At 43.8% G+C, this 21,346-nt stretch overlaps 1 protein-coding gene across 1 annotated transcript in view; it reads left to right on the forward strand.

Annotated features, from left to right (window-relative positions):
- The first annotated feature begins 818 nt into the window (after positions 1-818).
- The window catches only part of RARB (retinoic acid receptor beta), a 787,132-nt gene continuing 766,604 nt past the window's right edge, over positions 819-21,346 (forward strand). Inside the window, exon 1 of the mRNA XM_061194748.1 lies at positions 819-850. The gene's annotated coding sequence lies outside the window, so the exon portion shown is untranslated. The remainder of the gene's footprint in view (positions 851-21,346) is intronic.

Raw genomic sequence — 21,346 nt, forward strand, 5'->3', positions numbered from 1 at the left:
GCCAACTCTTCTCCAGAGAAGATTGCCTGATGCCGACACGTGTTTATTACACTTAATAATGTTTACATAAGTCTTCCTTGAGCTCATTAGAGCTGTCAGATCAGAAGTAAATGTGCTCCCCCCTCGGTTTATCTTTAAAGACTTCGCAGTCAATAAAGCAAGATGAATGGCATCCAGGGCACAGACAACAACGTACTCTCTCCAGCTTTGCAAACACTGCTAAGTTAAACCCCTCGGTCCGGTTGGGCTCCTGGGTCTTAGGCCTGCATCTGATCATTCCCTTCGTTCTTGAGCAAGAAAGCCGTGCTTCTCCAACGTTAAGGGGCTTGGAATCACCACAAGAGCTTGTTAAAATACTGCTACCTTCATTCCCGGTGATTCTGCATCAGTGGATCTGGGGTGGGGCTGAGAAACATGAATTTCTAGCAAGCTCTCAGGTGCTCTTCAAGTGCATTGGCCCTTACCCTGTTCTAGGGGTCATTTGCCATCATCTCGTTTGTTGGGGTCAGGGGTGCCCTTTGACAATTTGGGGCATTCTGGCCTATGGCATGCAGCAGCAGCAGCAGCGGCGGCCACGCAGCGACGGCCGCAGCGACTGGGCAGCAGCGGGAGGAGCAGCAGCCGCGGGGGTTGCCGCGGCTCGCGGGCAAACCCTCCTGGGCTCGCGTGGGTGCGCGCGGGGGCTCGGCCTGCGTGGAGGGGCGGGGCCTGGGGCTGGGGGCGGGGCCTGGCCACGGGGGCGGGGCGCGGCGCGCGGGGCTCGCACTGTCTGCTCTCCGCGGCGGCGGCAGGGGTAGAGGGCACGGCCAGCGGGCGGCGCGCCGCGGAGTCCTAGGCAGTCCGCCGAAAGGTAAAGCCAGGAGAGCGCGCTGGCGGGTCTTCTTGCCCGGCAGCCGCATAACCCCCGGAGCGTGCGGCCCCCAAACTAGGTTTGGGCGCCCTGGGCATTTGCCTAGCATCCAGGGACCGGCTGCTGAGCTGGGGGTTTGCATGTACGGCGCCGCCGGGGCCCGGGCGGGGGGTTCGGGGTCTGCAGCTGGGGCTTGCGGCCATCCCGGGACATCCGGACTCGGAGACAACTTTGCGCAGCGGTTCTACTCTAAGTTCCCTTTATTGCTATTGTCTTAGCGCCTCCCGTCCGACAGTCTTCCCGGACTTCAGCTTTGTTCTCACCAGGCCAAACCCGCGGTCCCCTAGGGCTTGAACCCGGGAATCGCTGGCAAGTTGCACCTGCCTGCCGGGTCCTCCCCGGCTCCCTTCTCGGCCCTGCGAGGTCCAGCATGGTCCTACGCGCACCAAGGCTGGGCACCTCGAGACCCGGCGCCCACGGGGCCAGCGGTTTTCGCCAGTTTCCCTGTGGTCCGGGATCAAGGGCAGAGGCGTCAGACTTCCGGGATGCGCGTGATTTGAGGCTGGAGAGAGGGCAAGAAAAAGTTTGGAAGCTCGGCTAGTGCTGGGGAGCCGGCAGCGCCCGGCTGCCCATGGCACGAGTTGGAGAGAGTGCTATGGGCTTGTCGCGAGGCAGAGGGACTCTGGGTACCTAGACGCCAGGTGCAGAGAGGGAACCTCCAGGGCAGAGGCTCCCAGCGTGGACTGTCAGCAGAGATGGGATGCTTGTTGTGTGCGCTCATTGGCCAGAAAAGGCTGTGCGTTGTTGCAGAGAAGATGGGCGAGAGAGCGAGAGGCAGAGGGAGGGACTAGGGATACACACACACACACACACACACAATTGCACTGTACCCAGTGTACACTTTTTCTTTCTCCAGATATTTTGGGAAACCTATGCACGGGATGCCTTCTTGTACCCGAACTCCCAGAGGTGGGGGTGGAGGTGGGGGAAGGGATAAGTTTTCCCCAGTGCTGGAGCTCGTTTTGAAAGCGAACAGGTGACAGGAGCCTTTTTGGGGTGTGTGTGTCTGTGTGTGTGTGCGCGCGCGCGCAGCGGCGAGGGATGCTGGGCCGCCCGCGGAACCTCCTCCCCTCCGGTCCCCCGTCCCTCTTCCCGCTTCCAGCTCGCGACAGCGGTGTGAGTTTTCCTGCCACTCCTCGCCTGAGGCTGGCAGGCGAGAGGCGAAGTAGTGGTCGCGGAGTGGAGCAGACAAAGGGTGCACTTGGACGACCCTCCGAGGGCGAGGCGGCTGGGGTGTGTGTGTGTGTGTGTGTGTGTGTGTGTCTGGAGGGGCGCCCTTTCCTGCCAGCTAGGGAGAAAGCATTGGTAGCAGAGGGATGAGGTAGGAGTGGGAGAAAGGTGAGGTGGGGCGGACGGGAAGAAACCCTGCGGGAGGAAGAAGAGAGCAGAGATTTAAAACCACCTTGCATGATTGGCTGTAAAATTATAAGTTAATTTTAAGAAGAGTTGGGGGCGGGTGCTGAACTAAAATTTTAGAGGATAGGGACGCAGTTAGTTTGATTAATAAAGGTATTTTAGCGAGTGATGTTAAAGTCTGAAACCTTCGCCCAAGTTTATTGCTTGTTTTAGATGATCTCCTTTGACATATCTTTCCAGCACCTACTCCGGAAGTATCTTTTCACTGTCTTAAAGAAGTAAAAGACATATATACACAAATAAAATGCAGCTACAATGAAGTTTAACTGAAGCTTTGAGCAGGATTAAATGGCTTATGTAGCCGCTGAATGTTGCTAAAGTACTGTCAGGACTATAAAACAGCCAGACAAAAATAAAGGAAAAAAATAATTGTAACAAGGAAATGAAGGCTTTACAAGAACTTCAGTAATGAACACATAACAATTGGTGCTATGATGCAGTAATTATTTTCGTATTTACGCCATTAACGATTGTCTTTTAACGTTAATGTCCTGATATTTTATTCCTTCTCATTTGCAGGCAAAAGCGCATCTGAGACTCCATCAGGGAGTAATTTGGTTATATAAAGTCATGAATAGAAAACACTAAACCATGCTCAGAACTCTGACAACACAGAGCCTGAAACATAACAACCTCATTTGCTGTTTATTATCTGTCTTTATAATTCTATTTACCATCATTTGCATAAATGAATAGCTAAATTGTATAGTATATCCCTTTTAGGAAAATAAATACTTGATGCTTATAGAGAGACTGGGAGGGAGAGGAGGGCTAGCAGGTAATTCTTACATCAAGCACGAAAAAGATTTTTTAAAAACTTTGTGGGATTAGAAGCCTTCTGGAAATAATCAGAATGCAAATTCAGCGTACTTTAGGCATCCTTAATTTATTTAACTTGGTTCAAGTACTTTTTAACTATATATGTAATTCATCAATGGACAGATTCTAAACTTCTTTCCTAGCTAATCTTAACAAACCAAACCAAACCAAAGTACTCTATCTTACATCATAAAGCAATTTTTGTTAACATGAAAAACTTTTTTTTTTCTATTCACACTTTCAAAGGGTAAATTTTCTGAAATGAAGGAAGAGGTTTTTTCTGAAGGAAGCTCAAAACAAAATTCTTTCAGCAGAAATTTAAATTAATAATATTTCAAGACAAACATCAGAGGTCACACATTTTAAAACTATTGTTAATTATTTTAGCCGTCGGATCTTTGCTAAAATTGTCTTACTCATATGATAAAGGGAACAACTAATAACTGCATTAAAAGGGCTCTGAAGTAACTTGCCAGCCAAACAGCTGAGCAAAACATGTAGTGGTTGGGGGGAATCAGTCAATCCCATGAATGTTTAAAAAAATCTATTTATTCTTGCCAGGCACACAAAATATCATGATGATTGAATGCACCATTTCCTGCCCATACAAATATGCTGGTCTCATGTGGAACAACACAATGAAATCAGTATTACCTGAGAATGGATTCCGTGTGGGAATAAGAACCTTGTATGTATTTTAAGTGCAGGGGGAAAAAAAGAATAAGTGACAGGCAAGCTGTTCATTATAGTGGAGGCTGGTGTAAGATTGTGTAAGATCAGGGCAAGTTCTTACAGTTTCGCTGGTTACAAACTTGGGAAATGTAATCGTGTGAATAAAGTACATTTTGAATACAGGTTTATTTATTATGTTCATTCTTAAAGTCACTACTCCTGTTATCACTTCTATATTCCAAACGTTTCAAAGGCTTCCCAATATCTCTATATTTCTATTGTTCTTTATATCATTGTTCTGTAGGAAAGTTGTCGATTTTTCTTTTTTTTTAAAGGCTAAAATCTGACTTCTGGTTAAATGATTTATTTCTGTGACATACATTTACTAAGTACCCATTATTAACTACCAGATACTGCACTAGGTGCTAGGGATTCAAGGATGAGTTAGACTCAGTCCTTGTTCTTAGAAAGTGAGGGAGACAGTTATGTGGATAAACAAGTGCAATAGAACGTAATCCGTGGCAGTCTGTCCTAAGGCTCTGGAATGACATAGATTGGGTTCAGCTTTCAGCTCTGCCTCTTACTAGCTGTGAGACCTTGATCCAATTTGTTAACCTTTCCGAGCGTCAGTTTTCTTTTCTGGTCAATGGGGGAAATAATACCATTCAGATCACAGAGTTGTAAAGATGACATGTCAACATATTTTAATGTCTTACATCTTAAAAACAAACCCTGGATCCCATACTTCTGAGCACCCCTCACGTCATTTCTCTGCTCCGTGCCGCCGTCAGATTTCTGAGGATGCTGTATCTTCACGTCCTCTCTCCTTTACTGTTCATCCTACACTTGTGTGGCTTCTGCCCCTACCACTTATGGAAACAACGTCTGTTGAGATCAGCAGTGACCTCTGTGTGGTCAGACCCAGGGACCTACATGCTTCCTCAACTTCTTGGAGCATTTGAAAGGGTTGATTGGTCCCTTTTAATTCATAAGCTATTCTCTCTTGGCGTCAATGACTTGGGTGGCTTCTGTGACACTAGACATCTCCAGTTTTCCTCATTAGGCTTTTATTATTTCTCAGCTGTTCATCATTGTCTCTCTCTCTGTCTCCAGTGTGGCTACTGGGGAAGCCTGAAAACTAGGGGGGTTTTCAGGGGGTGACCTAAGCACCACAGCTTTGGAAGAGCCTTAAGAGACTTCAGTGGCTTCTTGCTCTTCTTTCTAAGGAAATGCACTGTTTAATTTTTGGAAAAAAAAATGCTGTAGTTTGTCTTCAGTGCGAATGAAGGGTACAAAACACTGGGTTGGAGCAGAGGAGAAGCAGGATGGCCTTGTGTGGGTGAAATGAGCCTTGGCCAAGGAATAAGCACAGAGGGACCTCCTCTTCTGCAAGCAGGGGTGGTATCTCTGATTCTTTGCAGAGGCAACGCCCAGGAGGCCGTGGATGCTGTACGTGGGGAACTGCATGTGAAGGAGACGGCAGCTGGCAGTCAGTGCTGACTGTCTTAGAAGGGCTTCCAAGATGTATCTTGTGCTCTGACAAAGTTCCTTCCAGAACCTAGTTGGAGCTGTATGAGAGCATGGGCAGTCAAAAACAGGAGTCTTCCAACAGCTCCCTGACTGGTGACCTTGTTTCTACCTTTGCCTCACAAGATGGGCCTCATTCAGATGTTAATCACAATAAGAAACTTCCTGAGTGATGGGCCACCCACGGCTTCCCACCTCTCTCTCTTCCTAAAAACCCAAGACCTTGCAGGGGCCTCGGAGACTGCGTGCTCTGCCCCTGATTATCCTGCTGACCTCCTCCACTGGCCTCCTTTGTTGAATAAATGAATGACTCTTGAGTGAACCAGGGATCATCCAAGGTGCTCAATAGTGTCTTTTGAACAAATAAAGAAGGAGCGACTTCCTGTTTCAATGGCGACACTAGAGAAATTAAGGTTAGAAACGAAAGGCATAGGGACAGTTTAGTGAGTGGAAGAATGAGGGTAAATGCAGTCTCTCAGAACTGCTGGATGCTAACCTAGAATTTTCATCATCTATTTGTTCATTCATTTAACAAAAATTTATTGAGAATCTACCATGTACCAGGCACCAGTCTAAAGGCTGGCTGTCCATCAATGAACGAGCAGGCAAAGTCACTGGCCTCTTGTGGCTGACATTCTATTAGGAGAAATATATTACAACAAAGTAGACAAAAGGATAATTTCAGGTAACAGTACATCCTATGAAGAAAACTTCAGCACAGAGTTGCAGGAGGATAGGTTTAACTGCAGATCCCACACCTTCCCGGTTTTAGACTCTGTCCCCCTTTCTCCTGTGCTGAAAATGGTACTGATCTCAGAGATGAGTACGGTTTAAACAGTCTCGCATAGTGAGAATATATTGTCTTGTCTTCCTTAAGGTTTTTCCACTAGGCAAATAAGGCTTACTTTACAGATATTATTTGAAAAACAAACAGTTTGGCAAAAGAAGGCCCCAGAGTGGTGGCTTCTGTGAATCTGTTCTGTATTTAATCTTAAAACTCTAGTAAATGTTTCATGGATACAAATGGAAATTTTAGGATTCTTTTGATAAACAATTTAATAAGGAAGTCAAACGTGGAGTAGAGAGCTTTTTCTTGCCCTCACATGTTAGTACATTCAACATTATAGTTAAAAGAGATCATTCTGAAAAATTTAAATTGAAGAGGTTCAATTTCCATGTGATTTATCATTACTTACTTAATTTTCTCAGTACCAATTTTGACCCCTTTATTTTCTGGTTAGTGTTAATTTGTTATGGCAGTGATAGAAAATAAATACAGGCTCCAAATCAATAGGATTAGCTTAGAAACATAAATGATTAACAGCAAAGTTAATGGTTAACAACAAAGAAATAATGATTGCTATGGATGAAGCATTCAGAGCCTTTCTGATACTACCCACTGGGGTTACTAGTGACCATGGGGCCTGGATTCGTTTTCTATCACTGCCTTAATAAATTGACACAAACTAGGTGGCTTAAAACATTACAAATTTATTATCTCACAGCCTCTGTAGGTGAGAAGTCCTGGCAGGTCTGGCTGGATACTCTGCTTGGGGTCTCACAAAGCTCAAAATCAAGGGATGGCCAGCCTGAGCTTTCACTGGAAGTTCTGGGAAAGAATTTGCTTCCAGGCTCATTCATGTTGTTGGGAGAATTCATTTCCAGGTGGTTGTGAGACTGAGGCCCTCACTTCCTTGTTGGCTGTCAACTGGGGATCATTCTCCACTTCCGGAGGTGTTTCTTGGCTCGTGGACCCTCCCATCTTCCAAACCAGCACCAGTGGGCTCAGTCCTCCTCATACATCAGATCTCTCTGACCTCGTTTTCCCACATCGTTCCTCCCTCCAGCCAGAGAAAGTGCTCTGCTTCAGAAGGGCCCCTGTGCTTAGACTGGGCTCGCCCAGATAATCCAAGATAACTCCCTATTTTAAGGTCAACTGATGAGTAATCTTTTTTTTTTCAATTTTTAAAAATTGAAGTATAGTTAATTTACAATGTTGTGTTAGCTTCAAGTGCACAGCAAAGTGGTTTAGTTATACATGCATATATATATACACATATATATGTATATATATATTATTTTCAGTCTTTTCCATTATAGGTTATTACAAGATATTGTGTATACCTGTAGTTCTCTGTGTTCTACAGTAATCTTGATTACGTCTGCAAAATCCCTTTTCCCAAGTAAGGTAACATATTCACAGGAAAGACATCAGAGAGTGGGAGATACGGGGGCACACATTTTGTCTACCTGGGAAGTAGCCTTGTCAACTGAGACAGACCAGATGACCTGACATGGAGATGGATTTGAAACCTATACACTTTCGGTGAAGGAGGTAGTGGTGTTCTTTAAGTATATCTTCTATCCGAGCCATTGCAGATTAAAGACACCCTCAGTGTTAAAACAACAAAACAGAACTCGCTTATTTAGTAATGTGAGACATGGCCATTGAAGAGCAAGCTTAAGTAAACGAGGAAACGCTCTTGTCCTGTGGCAGAACGCGTCTGGATCAGAAGGCAGCAGCAGGATGTGTGAGAACTCGAGAGAAGGCAGCGCAGCTCCAGGTACTTGCTTTGCTCTGGAGCAATTTCAGCCTCTTAACGACAAATGTCTGACTTGAAATGATGGTTTAGAAATCTGGATTTTTCTGTGAGCCTGGAACTCTGGGTAACATCTCCAGGGTTTTTTTTTTTTTTTTTTCTTTCAATGCCAACTAAATCAAAATTAAAAATAATGGGAGCACCAAAACTTAATATATTTGGTGCCTAAATTTGGCTCATGGGCTGCCAGTTTATGTTTGAGTATTTAATATGATAGAAAATACTCGAATTTTCTATCGAACGTTGAGGAATACTCAAGGAATTGGCTTGGACAAAGATGTCAAAGTACTCCAATACAGTAAGAGTAGGAAATGTTTGGCTTTGGCTTCCAGATGTGAGAGTGTGCCTTAACGATGTACTTTTGTTTGCCAAGCAAACAAACAAAAAACCAAGGAAGATAATTAAAGCTCTAATGCTATTTCCTGAGGGTTTAACCTTACACAGGTGTTTAGAATGCCACTTTTTCTTGGGTGATACTCCTCAGGTTTGCACAAGCAAAAGGGACCAGGGAAAAGTGTGATGAATTACCCATGGAATTTGAAAGAGTGTGAAGGAACAGTTTGGATAATCCAAGCGCAGCTCCCAATCTGCAGCAAATGACATTTGTCTTCAGAGATTGGGAGAATGTCCTTTAAAAACACTGATTTAAAAGAAGAATTTATTTTACAATGTATCAAAGTGCACAAGGAGGCCCAGAAAGCTTGTTCTACAGGTTGAGTTTGAGGTTCATAAGGTTTTTATAATTGTCTCCCGTTGCATGGAAGCAGGGGTAAAAAGATGGTGTGGTTGTTAAGAGAATAGCTCTGAGTCAGACGAATTGAACTTTGAATTAGGGCTCTGACACTTAGCAGATGTGTGACCCTTGGCAAGGTTATTTCACTTCTCTGAGACTCAGTTTCCTCACCTGCAAAATGGGATCATTAACACCTAACTCAGTGGTGGTTGTGAAGATTAAATGGACTGATGGGCTTAAAGCACTTGGGTTCTTATTACATGATTCTAGATTGGGACACCCAGCATTTTATCAACCACCATCACTTCTCATGCTGTGGATTTAAAAATGACAGAACGTGGAACTGCCCATATCGGACCAGTGTTTATCTGTTCCTTGTTAAGTGAAGCAGTGAGGACATAAAGGAATGGTATAGTTAGAATTCGAATCCTGGGTTGAAGCTTCATCTCTTCTTGGCCTGTTGCTGCCTTAGTTGAGGTGGATGGAATTCCAGAAATCCCCAGCATGGAATGTTGCTTTTGGAGTTTTGTGCCTAAGGACCAGGATCCAAGCATCGCTTTTACAACATTCCAGCCCAGCTGTAGGAATATGGGAAAGACACACTATATGAGCTCTAGATTCCCTTTGTATGAAATACAAAACCAAGGTTTCTTACTCACAATGGGCTTGAAAGGATTGCTTGAGACAACATATATAAATACTATTTATGGATTTGGAATCTAAATGGTTAGCATGTTCTCCTATACCTACTGGGCCATTTTCTTTGGTCTGGCATGAGTAAGAGAAAAGCAAAATATGAAAATGACTTGAAGCACAAATGTGAAGATGACACCCAGCACAGCCACTAGTGAATCACTTAAAAAATATTTATTGAGCATCTATCCTGTTTCAGCTCTACAAGGTGTCCAGGATAAAAACAAAACACACACAAACCAATGACACAGTGCCTAACCTCTTGGAAGTCAGGTTCTAGCTGGGAAGATAAACATCATAATGCACTGTGATACACACGCTGATTCAGGTTCTTCAACGTATTGGGTTGGCCAAAAAGTTTGTTTGGAAAACCTGAACGAACTTTTTGGCCAACCCAATAGTTTGGAGAGCAATGGGGCAGTAGATTCCAGGAAGACATTTTAAATGAAAACCATTACAGTATTTTCCCTTGAGGTCAGCATCCAGGAGATGCTCTAAAAGACGGAAAACAGTCAACCAAACAAAACCAGATGTTTGCCTATTGCTTTCTTGAACTTTACTTATTGTATATTCAAGTAAGCAATTCCATGGGTATTTCCCCAGTTTTTCCATTTAAGGTCATCTTTCTAAAAATATTACATAAGATTTCAAAATACAATTAGAAAAAAAGAAATTTACCTGCCATAGGCCTAGAGATGACATCAACATTGATTGTATACAAAAAGACATACACAAACCCAGCTCTTCGGCCACAGCACATGGCCACGTGCTTGTAATTGGTCAGAACTGCTGCCTAGGTGAGGGTTACCATAACCTTCTCAAACTGCTGTCGTGAGTCAGAAAGTCCTTACTTAATTTAAGATATTCCAGGGCTTCCCTGGTGGCGCAGTGGCTAAGAATCCGTCTGCCAATGCAGGCGACACGGGTTCGATCCCTGGTCAGGGAAGATCCCACATACCACGGAGCAACTAAGTCCATGCTCCACAACTACTGAGCCTGCGCTCTAGAGCCCGCGAGCCACAACTGCTGAGTCCACGAGCCACAACTACTGAAGCCCGCCCACCTAGAGCCCGTGCTCTGCAACAAGAGAAGCCACAACAATGAGAAGCCCATGCACTGCAACGAAGCCCACTCACCACAACTAGAGAAAGCCCGCGCACAGCAACGAAGACCCAATACAGCCAAAAATAAAAACAAATAAATAAATATTTTTTTAAAAAAAAGATATTCCAGAAGGTGTGTTGCAGTTTTGATGACTTATGAAATACCATAAAGTATTTTAGTAAGGTCAAGCTTAGAACTAGATTTCAAAGAAAAAAAAATAAATTTATAGTAACCCCTTAAATCAAAATTAAATGCTATTGTGTCTTCACCTTTTAGATGAGTAGAAAAATTAGACCAACAGCAGGCAAGTTAATTACATAATTCTAATACTAATAGTCCTTTATAATATAACAACAACTAATAAAATAACTTACTATCAATGAGATCATTAGCAAACATTTTATAAATAGTTTTATAACTATTAATGATAATGGATTGCAATAGGTTTAGAAATAATTGAAATATAGACATTTTAGAAATATTTAATATTTATTAATGCATATTTTGGGGGGCTTTCTATCTATTGCCGTTTATATTATTACATGGAGCTACTACATATAATTATACGTGAAAGAGCCAACTGAAAAATGGTTTCTTTTGAGTTTTAATAATCTGAAGACAGAAAATATACTCCTGGACCCTTGTCTTTAATTGATGTCTCCTATTTTCATGCTCCAAAGGCCTAATGACGCATTAAGAGTTCTCCATTTTTGTTGGTTCGATTTTCTATTGAGCAACATTCCTGAGAGTAATAGAATGAAGTAGGGAGGGGAAAGATTGAGAACTACCCAAGACTGGCTGCAGTTACGGAAATAAGCAAATGATGGGAAATAATTCAGGTCATTTTCATTTTTAGTTCTTATCAGAGATTCATTGTATTTAGATATAATACACGGAAACTATCCCATTATAAATTCAAAGCTATATTAGATCAGCATATTAAGAACTACCTCAAAATGGAATTATTTTATCATTTTGACTTATTTCCCTTATAGAAGAAGAAATGCCAATTGGGCTGCAAATTATAGAGGATTATCTTCTCTCCTTAGAAGAGTTAATAATATTAATATTATTTTGTGAGGAATTTGATTTGGGGGTTGAGAGTGATCTTATTAACACCAGACTCCCTTGGCTAATAATCTCCTGACTATGGGATCTATAGTAAATCCTTTTCTATTTATATTCCTTGGCAGGCTGTTATTCATTGCTATTGTGGAGATTTTGTTAAGTAATAGTTCTCTTGAGAAATCATGGGTGCTTTTTGAGGTCACGATCTCCCGTGAGCTTAAAGAGAGGGCTATACATTCTCTCTGCAGTTAAGAATCCACTCCGTACCCATTTTCTTTAACACATACTTGATTTGTAAGGTTTCTGACACTCCTTTCTTCCAAGAACTGAAGAATGATCTATCACTCTTTATTTCGTGAAGTAAAATTGATTAGAGGAAACAATAAACATAATTCTTTAAGCATGAAACCCAATATATTTTGAATACTTGGCTGAGCTGCCATAGCAATCCTCGTGTGTTCATTATCTGGAGACTTGCTGGGCTGTACCATAGGCCTCCTGGTAAACAGTCCTCACAGTATTTCTTTTAATGCTGGAAGGAATTTCACCCTTGGCCTTTGTTGTTATTGTTTTGCTCCGACATGACAAAAATCCATCACCTTCCAGATATTGATACCTGTACATTGCTGTCAGGTCATTGCCAGAAGGGGAAAACCTACCAATTCGGTGTTGTTGCTGTTCTTTAACATCCATATAAAGGCTTTAATGATAGCCATGGTTTTAAAAAATTGGATTAATTGAGCAGTGCTGGCGAGCGGAGAGCCACATATTAGATTTTACTGGGCTTCGAGGGCCACCTGAAAGACAACTCCCATTTCGAAATCTGTGGACTTCAAACCATCTATTTTGAGACAGAAGTCAGCCTAAATGGATGAGGGGACAGTATAGGGGGGTCAGTAAAACGTGGATTTTTAAAGATATCTAGACTTCATTTCAAATCTTACCTTTACTACTAACTAGCTGTGGGGCTGGAGACAGGTTACTCCGTTACTCTGAATTTATGCTTTCTCACCTGGGAAAGGGATGTAACGGCACCTACCCGTGAGAATTTGTTGAATTTACATCAGCAGGGTACCTGGCGTGTTATAGACGCGTCATACAAAGTGAGTTCCCTACACTCATTTCCTTATGGGCATACGTAGATCTGAATCAAATATATCCCTCCTACCTGCCCGCACAACAGCCAACTCCAGCATCAGAGCAGCATGAAGACCAGGTAAGCCTCCTGCTCCTTGAGGTCGGGTCCTCAGATGAGCGGCATCGGCGTCACCTGGGAGCTGGTGAGAAAGGCAGAGTCTTGGGCCGGACCCCAGACCTGCGGAGTCAGAAGTTGCATTTGATCCAGGTGACTGTGTGCACGTCGAAGTTTGAGGAGCGCTGGCATTTCTCTCCTGACCAAGTCCATCCCCTGTACTCTGCGCTGGTGGTGTGTTTTCGGTGTTTCTTTGCCACTCGTCTGTTGTTGGGTGATGCTGGGGGGATGGACACCTGTGCGTGGGGCTGAGGAGTGCAGCTCACGTCCCTACATGTCCAGAGAACAGCCCTCAGCTTCGGGCCTGGCACGAGGAGAACCTCAATAAATGTTTATGGGGTGAAATGGAGCTGCCAACAGGCAGACAGTCAGACTCTCCCATCTGTTCTGCAGACACACGGCAGACCTCGATGGGCCTGGAGAGAGACGGATGTGCCCGAGGTCTTTGCCAGGAGGCATTACCCATGCCCGGAGGGAAGGAAGGCCTTGCCCACTGACGCTCCTGCAGGGAGATCTGCGGAGCTTCGGGGAGCCTGGCAGATGTGTGCAGCCAGAGCAAAAGCTAGGGAGCGCCCTCTCTTCCTTCCGTGCCCTGCCTGGCAAAGGCGGGTGCCACCGTGCTTCGGGGAGCAGTTTTCTTATGGTGATTGTCTTTCTTGCTCGTAAGGGACAGAGGAATGTGCTCAATGGCAGTACACCAGTGTCGTATTTTTCCACATCTGTGACTAACTGGCCTGTGTCTCAACTCTATTCTCTATTGGTGTCAAATTTCCAAGTTGCTGGTTCACAGGCTGGCACAGGGTATGGGTGTGGGGACAGCGCGGCGGGAATGGGAAGCTGATATGGCCCCGAGGACGATGAAGTGGTGGGCAGAGCTTGCTGCCTTGGGCTCAGGGAGAAACAGGAAACTAGGATCCTAAAGGTTTGGGGAATGAATTGTATTGCATGATCTCGGGCAAATCAAATGTGTCACTTTCCTAATCTGTAAAATCGTGATAAATATACTTAAGCCAAGCTCCATCAACCTATACCCAGAGTATATTTCAGTGAAGTTCACTCCAAGGTCACTGGACCCTAGAGATCCAGAACCTGCCTCCCCAGTGGGTCAGTGCTCTAAAGCTCCTCTTCCCCTTGCTCTCAAGGCCAGTCTCGGCAACACTGTCAAGTCAGGAGACATCCTACCTCACTCTCTGACTCTGCTCTCGCCTAAAGAATCTGCTGAACTCAGAATGGCCAAGTTCTTCTCTTCAGCAAACTCCTCCTCCATCCTTGCTGTACCATATCTTCCTGGTCTGCTATCCATCAGTCAAAACTCTCATTTACCGACCTGGCCGATCTCAGCTGGGAGTCAGGAGGAAAACAGCCAGATGAGCACACATACAAAGTAGAATCTCCCCTAATTCTTTGAAGGATATTTTTTCTTTCTAGATGGAATCTTTATTTATGGAAACATGCAACGATCTGAGTGACATTTAAAGTGGCATGCAGAATGAAGCAACTGACAAAGGATTAATCTCCAAAATTTACAAGCAGCTCATGCAGCTCAATATCAAAAAAAACAAACAACCCAATCCAAAAATGGGTAGAAGACCTAAATAGACATTTCTCCAAAGAAGATATACAGATTGCCAACAAACACATGAAAGAATGCTCAACATCATTGATCATTAGAGAAATGCAAATCAAAACTACAATGAGATATCATCTCACACCAGTCAGAATGGCCATCATCAAAAAATCTACAAACAATAAATGCTGGAGAGGGTGTGGAGAAAAGGGAACCCTCTTGCACTGTTGGTGGGAATGTAAATTGATATAGCCACTATGGGGAACAGTATGGAGGTTCCTTAAAAAACTAAAAATAGAACTACCATACGACCCAGCAATCCCACTACTGGGTATATACCCTGAGAAAACCATAATTCAAAAAGAGTCATGTACCAAAATGTTCGCTGCAGCTCTATTTACAATAGCCAGGACATGGAAGCAACCTAAGTGTCCATCAACAGATGAATAGATAAAGAAGATGTGGCACATATATACAATGGAATATTCCTCAGCCCTAAAAAGAAATGAAATTGAGTTATTTGTAGTGAGGTGGATGGACCTAGAGTCTGTCATACAGAGTGAAGTAAGTCAGAAAGAGAAAAACAAATACCGTATGCTAACACATATATATGGAATCTAAAAAACAAAAAAAAAATGGTAATGAAGAACCTAGGGGCAAGACAGGAATAAAGACGCAGACCTACTAGAGAATGGACTTGAGGATACGGGGAGGGGGAAGGGTAAGCTGGGACAAAGTGAGAGAGTGGCATGGACATATATACACTACCAAACATAAAATAGATAGCTAGTGGGAAGCAGCCGCATAGCACAGGGAGATCAGCTCGGTGGTTTGTGACCACCTAGAGGGGTGGGATAGGGAGGGTGGGAGGGAGGGAGACGCAAGAGGGAAGAGATATGGGGATATATGTATATGTATAGCTGATTCACTTTGTTATAAAGCAGAAACCAACACACTATTGTAAAGCAGTTATACTCCAATAAAGATGTTAAAAAAATAAAATAAATCCTAAAAATAAATAAAGTGGCGTGCAGCAGATTTTGGGGTAAAGGAGATATTGATCAGTGTAATAGTTTGGCTAAAAGCAGCTGCCAACGTAGCAGACCACCTCCCACATTTCAGTGACTTAATAAATGAAACTTGATGTAGCGTGTGGGTAACAGGGGAATGACGACATGAGTGGGAGGAGCAGTCGTGAGAAGGGTGGCTCCAGGTGGTCATTCAGGAACCCAGGCTGCCAAGGGTCTGCTGTCTTCCACGCCTGCTTTTCTAGGGTGCTCTGGGTATTGGCATCCAACTGGCAGATGGGGCAAGAGAGAGAGGATCGAGGCTGGCAGGTATTTATGGGGTGAAGCTGAAGGAGGTATGCATGCCCTCTGTTCACCTTTCCCTGTGAAAAGCAAATCCCATGGCCAAGTTTAACTGCAGAGGAGCTGGGAACTACAGCCTAGCTGGGTGCTAAGGGTTTGGTGATTCATCATTGCTCCTGTGCACATAGGAACTGCCCTGTTCCTTTTTCCTCTTTTCTCCTGCAACCCCTCAGAGAGGTTCGGCATTCCCTCCCCGTCTTGAGCGGCAGCTCTCTGCAGTGAAAAGCCCCCCTCCACCCACCTGAAGAACAAGAATAGAACCTTGGCATGCCTCATTTTGATGGTTGCCAACAATTAAGCCAGTCTCAATTTCCTATATTTCACAAGGACGTTTTGAGAATTAATAAATTATTTTAGGTGATTACCATCCCTCTGATCGTCGTCTTCATCCTGTGCTTTTACAGTTTACACAGTGTAGGCACAGACTTAACACAAAACCTCCTCGGGGAGAGGCAGAGTGCTTTTTACTATCCTACCCACCACAGGAAGAAGCTGAGATGCACACAGGTTAAAAGACACATTCTGTAGAGTGCAACAGGCTTCCGCCTGCAATATACTTTCCGATAGTACAATTTTTTAAAACCTAGTGTGCAAAGATATGACAAAAATGATGGTTTAACTTTTTTTATTAGTGCACCGACTCTGGAATCTGCCTGCTGGATGACTTTGGGCTAGTTACTCAGCCACTCTGTGTCTCAAATTCCCTAATCTTTAAAATGGGACTAATCATAGTAGTTACCTCCTGGGTCGTTGTCTGGAGTAAATAAGATAATGGATGTTAAGTGTTTAGTATAATATCTGGAACATAACATGGGCCTCGTAAATATTAGCTATTACTTTCTTTTTCAATTCCAGGAGAATTGGTATCTAGTTCAGGGAATCCAAAGAAGTTACAGGGTGTGTAGCCTTCTGTTACTGAAAAAGTGAAGTGAAGGTAGAAAATGTGACAGCAATATTATCTATTTGCAGAAGGGAATATGCTGCTTTTCGGTAGGTTGAATGGGTTGGAATCAAATTTTCCCAGGAGCCACAGCGAATAAATGCTGCCCCTCATTCGGAAGGTGCAGGAACTCTTGCAAAGGGCAGGGATTCCGAGATCTGGCTGCGGGCACTGGTTCTGTCCAGATGTCCTTAGTGGGCTGGGGGGGCTTCTGCTGGGTGGCTGCTTCCCTGGAGGGGCCAGAAGACCTTATGTCCCCCGAGCCACTGCAAATGCTCCTTCACCGGCAGCGACAGAGCTTTCTGTTCTTGGCGTTGCAGGTAAGGTGTTTTATCCATGCTGACGGATGAATCTGTGTAGCTGTGAGAAAACAAACTTTCTTCTTCTGTGGTTAAAATAAAAATAAACAAATGAATAAAGGAAGAGAAGAGAATACTGGTTCCGAGGAGGTAAAGCAGTGGTAGTTATATGCAGGAGGCAGATTTACCAACCTCTGAACAGTCCCTGTATCAGTGCATAAAGGAAGAGAAGGGTATAGAATACTGGTTCCGAGGAGGTAAAGCAGTTGTAGTTACATGCAGAAGGCAGATTTACCAACCTCTGAACCGTCCCTGTATCAGTGCATAAAGGAAGAGAAGAGAATACTGGTTCCAAGGAGGTAAAGCAGTGGTAGTTATATGCAGGAGGCAGAGTTACCAACCTCTGAACCGTCCCTGTATCAGTGCATAAAGGAAGAGAAGGGTATAGAATACTGGTTCCGAGGAGGTAAAGCAGTGGTAGTTATATGCAGGAGGCAGATTTACTGACCTCTGAACCGTCCCTGTATCAGTGCTCCTCAGACCTTACTGTGCAAGTCAGTCGCCAGGGGATCTTGGTAAAATACACATCCTGACAAAGCAGGTCTGGGTGGGGCCTGAGAACCTTCATTTCTAACAAGCTCCCGTGTGATTTGGATGCTGCTGGTCTGGGACCACACGTTGAGTAGCAAAATACTACATTGCTTCATTGTTGTGCTTTTGTTTTGTGTTTTGGAGAAAAGGACATGGCATAAAGGCAGCCGTTTCTCCCAGAACGAGAAGCTGGGACCCTTGAGAACAGCAGTTCATGAAGTGTGAGCCCAGCGAGTCAGCCTCTGCGTGACCTGGGATCGGAGCGTGTTAAGAATGCAAAATACTGTGCCCCCATCCACCGCCGCCCAGACCTCCTCAATCAGAGAGTGGGAGGGTGGGAGCCGGCAGTCTGTGTTTACAGGCCCTGCAGGTGATTCTGACGGAGCTAAAGTTTGAGAACCGTTGCACTAGAGCTGCAGACTCTGGCTTCGAAAGTTCTGGTGAGGACGTAACCAATGCTGCAGAATGGCTCTGGGCTCCCGGAGCAGGTCTCCTGGTCTCTTTCTACTCAAACTGGATTCCTTGGGCTGTGATGTCCTGGAGTGAAAGGATTGGGTGTGGAGGAAGATGGTTCTTCAAAGGCTTAGCTGCTCCTCTCCCACCCTTGTTCTGCTTTCCTTATGTGGGGACCACGCAATACCAAATGTGTCTCCAAAATGAAACCTGGGAAATTGTTTTAGGGTGCAGTGATTCCTCAGTGGCTGTGAGTCTCAGATCTCCCTGTCGAGAACTTCCTTTGGTTGTGGTATTGGGATAAATAGGGTGACCAGCTGTCCAGATTTCCTGAATGGTTTCCCACAGCACGGGACTTGCAATGCTTACACCAGGCCCTGGACTGTTGGTCACCCTAATTGCAGGCTACTGACGGTCCAGCTGTAAAGTGTGAATCACCGAGAGATCTTGTTAAAATGCAAGCTCTGATTTAGTACTCTAGGTTGGAACTGGAGAGTCTGCATTTCCAACAAGCCCCCAGGTGACGTCCTGCTGCTGATCTGTGGACCACACTTGGGTAGCAAGGCAGTATGTCACCCTTGGGATTCAGAGCTGGCCTATGTGCAGATAAATCGGGATGCCCCATAGCCACTTACACTGCAGGTGGGCTGCTTGGCCTTACCAAATTCAGAGAGAATTTCAGGGCCATCTCCAAGGCTTTAGGATTGTGGGTTTTGCCTACAAATATAAAGTATTAACAAATCCTACACTTCCGGGCTATAGAATTTTTATCCATCAAATCCAAATACTCTTTTAAAAAAATTGTTCTTCACAAGGACAGGTGACTGCTGTTGACCCATAAATAGAACATTTGCAAGCCTATTGATCTTGGTTTGTGTTTGAGTACAACTTAGTACTTTTCCTTGTTTGGGCTGAGCACCTGCAAATGACCCCGGATGGTGTGTCTGTCACTTTTGGTCTTGTCTCTGCCTCACAAATGGTACATTTGTCCTTGGGTTTACAGCTGTGGTCGACTGTAGGATCTTTTGCTTTTTGCAGTGTTTCCGCTTTTCAGCATAATGAGTTTTGCTTTATCCATAGCCTGCTTTACTAATTGCAACACAGCAGCACATTCTATAGCCCATCTGTTTCCATGATTGATTGTCTTTTACTTCAGGGTGTCCTAGAGAGTTCCTTTAAAAAAAAAGTCAGGCTTCAGTGTAACCTTTAAGATCATCATAAATTGTGTTTACACGTTGTGACCACCCAAAACACAAGAAGAAACTGATGTTGAGGATGTGATTTCTCCTTACTCCCCACTCTGGACAGGCATGCACTGAGCTCTATTGCCTTGTGACGTCTCCCTCATTCTGTTTGCACCCCCCATGGTCAGTCTTCCTGGCTACGTGCCTTTTCTGCTCATGGACAAAGAGAGAGTGGTCACGTCTGTGGCAGAGCTTTGAGCTCACTCTCAAGAAGCTACTGGTCATAGGAGTTTCTGATAATGTACAAAGTTGTCTGTCTGTCTCTCTCACTGTTCACGGTAGTTATTGTCTATAAAGACACCTCAAACTCTGAGCTAGCAAAAGCTGAACAATTGCCCCTAGGGAATGTACAGGGTTGGGTTCCTGGTCTTACAGTCACAACACTTTTGTCAACTGATTAATGCATCACCTTGTGTTATGTGTGTTTCCGTTTAAAGACACCTTACTTAATATATATTGTTGACTCATTCACACCGGCCTCACGGCCAGCAGCATTGCACCCCATGCCTAAAGGCAGCTTATCTAACACATGTGTTTGCTCCATAATGCTCAGCACAGCCTTTCTGCATTTCGGACCACTAGACAGCACTACAGCACTATGCTTGGGAGCCACTTGAAACAGCGACATCAACAAAGAGCACACCAAAAATGTGAAAACTGTGGCACTGAAAAAACCCACAAAGAGGACATTTGTTTACCATATGAGAGCTGAAATAAGAAGGCAGAGTGTTGCCTTGCTCAGCCCCCAGTGATGTGTGCATAGGGTGACTCACATTTTTCATGGCTTTGGGCATTTTCACCAATGACTGTGAAAGCGCCGTAAGTATTGATTTGGGGGTTACAAATAAATTTTAGTTTATTTTAAAATTTCAGAAATGTGGACTCTACAGATAATGAAGATTGTCTATACATTGTTTTATGACCATACTCTTTCTTTTCTTTTTTAAAATTTTATTGAAGTATAGTTGGTTTACAATGTTGTGTTAATTTCTGCTCTACAGCAAAGTAGCTCAGTTATACATATATATATTCTTTTTCATATTCTTTTCCATTATGCTTTATCACAGGATACTGAATATAGTTCCCTGTGCTAAACAGTAGGACCTTGTTCTTTATCATTCTATATGTAATAGTTTGCATCTGCTAATCCCAAACTACCACTCCATCCTTCCCCCACCCCCCTTTCCCCCTTGGCAACCACAAGTCTATTTTCTATGTCTGTGAGTCTGTTTCTGTTTCATAGATAAGTTCATTTGTGTCGTATTTTAGATTCCACATGTAAGTGATATCATATGGTATTTGTATATGACCATACTCTTGATCGCTGGCTCTGCTTAGTCTATGAAAGGACAAGGATTCATTGATTCTACTCACGTAGAGGGATAAAGGCATTTGCTTCAGCCATTGCACAACTGCTGGGCGCATGATGGTAGAGGTCTGCCTTTCATATGAATGGAGACATGTCATCACCTTGGCAACACCTTCTCGTATACCAGTATCCAGAGCCCTCATTTATGAGCAAACATGGCAGCAGGCTTTTGTTGGATACCATGTACAAGGCATTAAGCTCAATGCATGAATCCCTGTGTTTCAAGAATCTTGCAATCTCCATGAGAAAGGAGGCTCAGATACGTCATGGTAAACATTAAGTGCTTAATGGGTAGTACAGACAATAGGTGCTAGAGAATTTCAAACTCACCAAGGATTGGCTAGTTTTTCTTTCCCATTAGACTGCAAATTCCATGTCTGTCTTTTTACCATTATGTCCCAGTGCCTAGCATATAATGGGGACTCAAAATGCATTTTTGGAATAAACATGGAAGTATTTGAGCTGGTGCCTCAAGGCCTTACTTAGATCAGTTTTTCAAGCTCTGTTCGATAAATTGCCATGGGATATTTATCAAGCAGAATTACACTTCACAAATCAATTGTTTATATCCAAGACTTAGAAACTTTAGCTTTGGTATACACCCCCCTCAACATTTTATTATGAAAAATTTTCAAATATACAGAAAGGTTAAAAGATTCTTACACCATCCATATCCTACAATTAACATTTTACTATCCTTGATTTTTCACAAATCTATC

Source organism: Eubalaena glacialis, chromosome 6, assembly GCF_028564815.1.
Source record: "Eubalaena glacialis isolate mEubGla1 chromosome 6, mEubGla1.1.hap2.+ XY, whole genome shotgun sequence".
NCBI classification, from domain to species: domain Eukaryota; kingdom Metazoa; phylum Chordata; class Mammalia; order Artiodactyla; family Balaenidae; genus Eubalaena; species Eubalaena glacialis.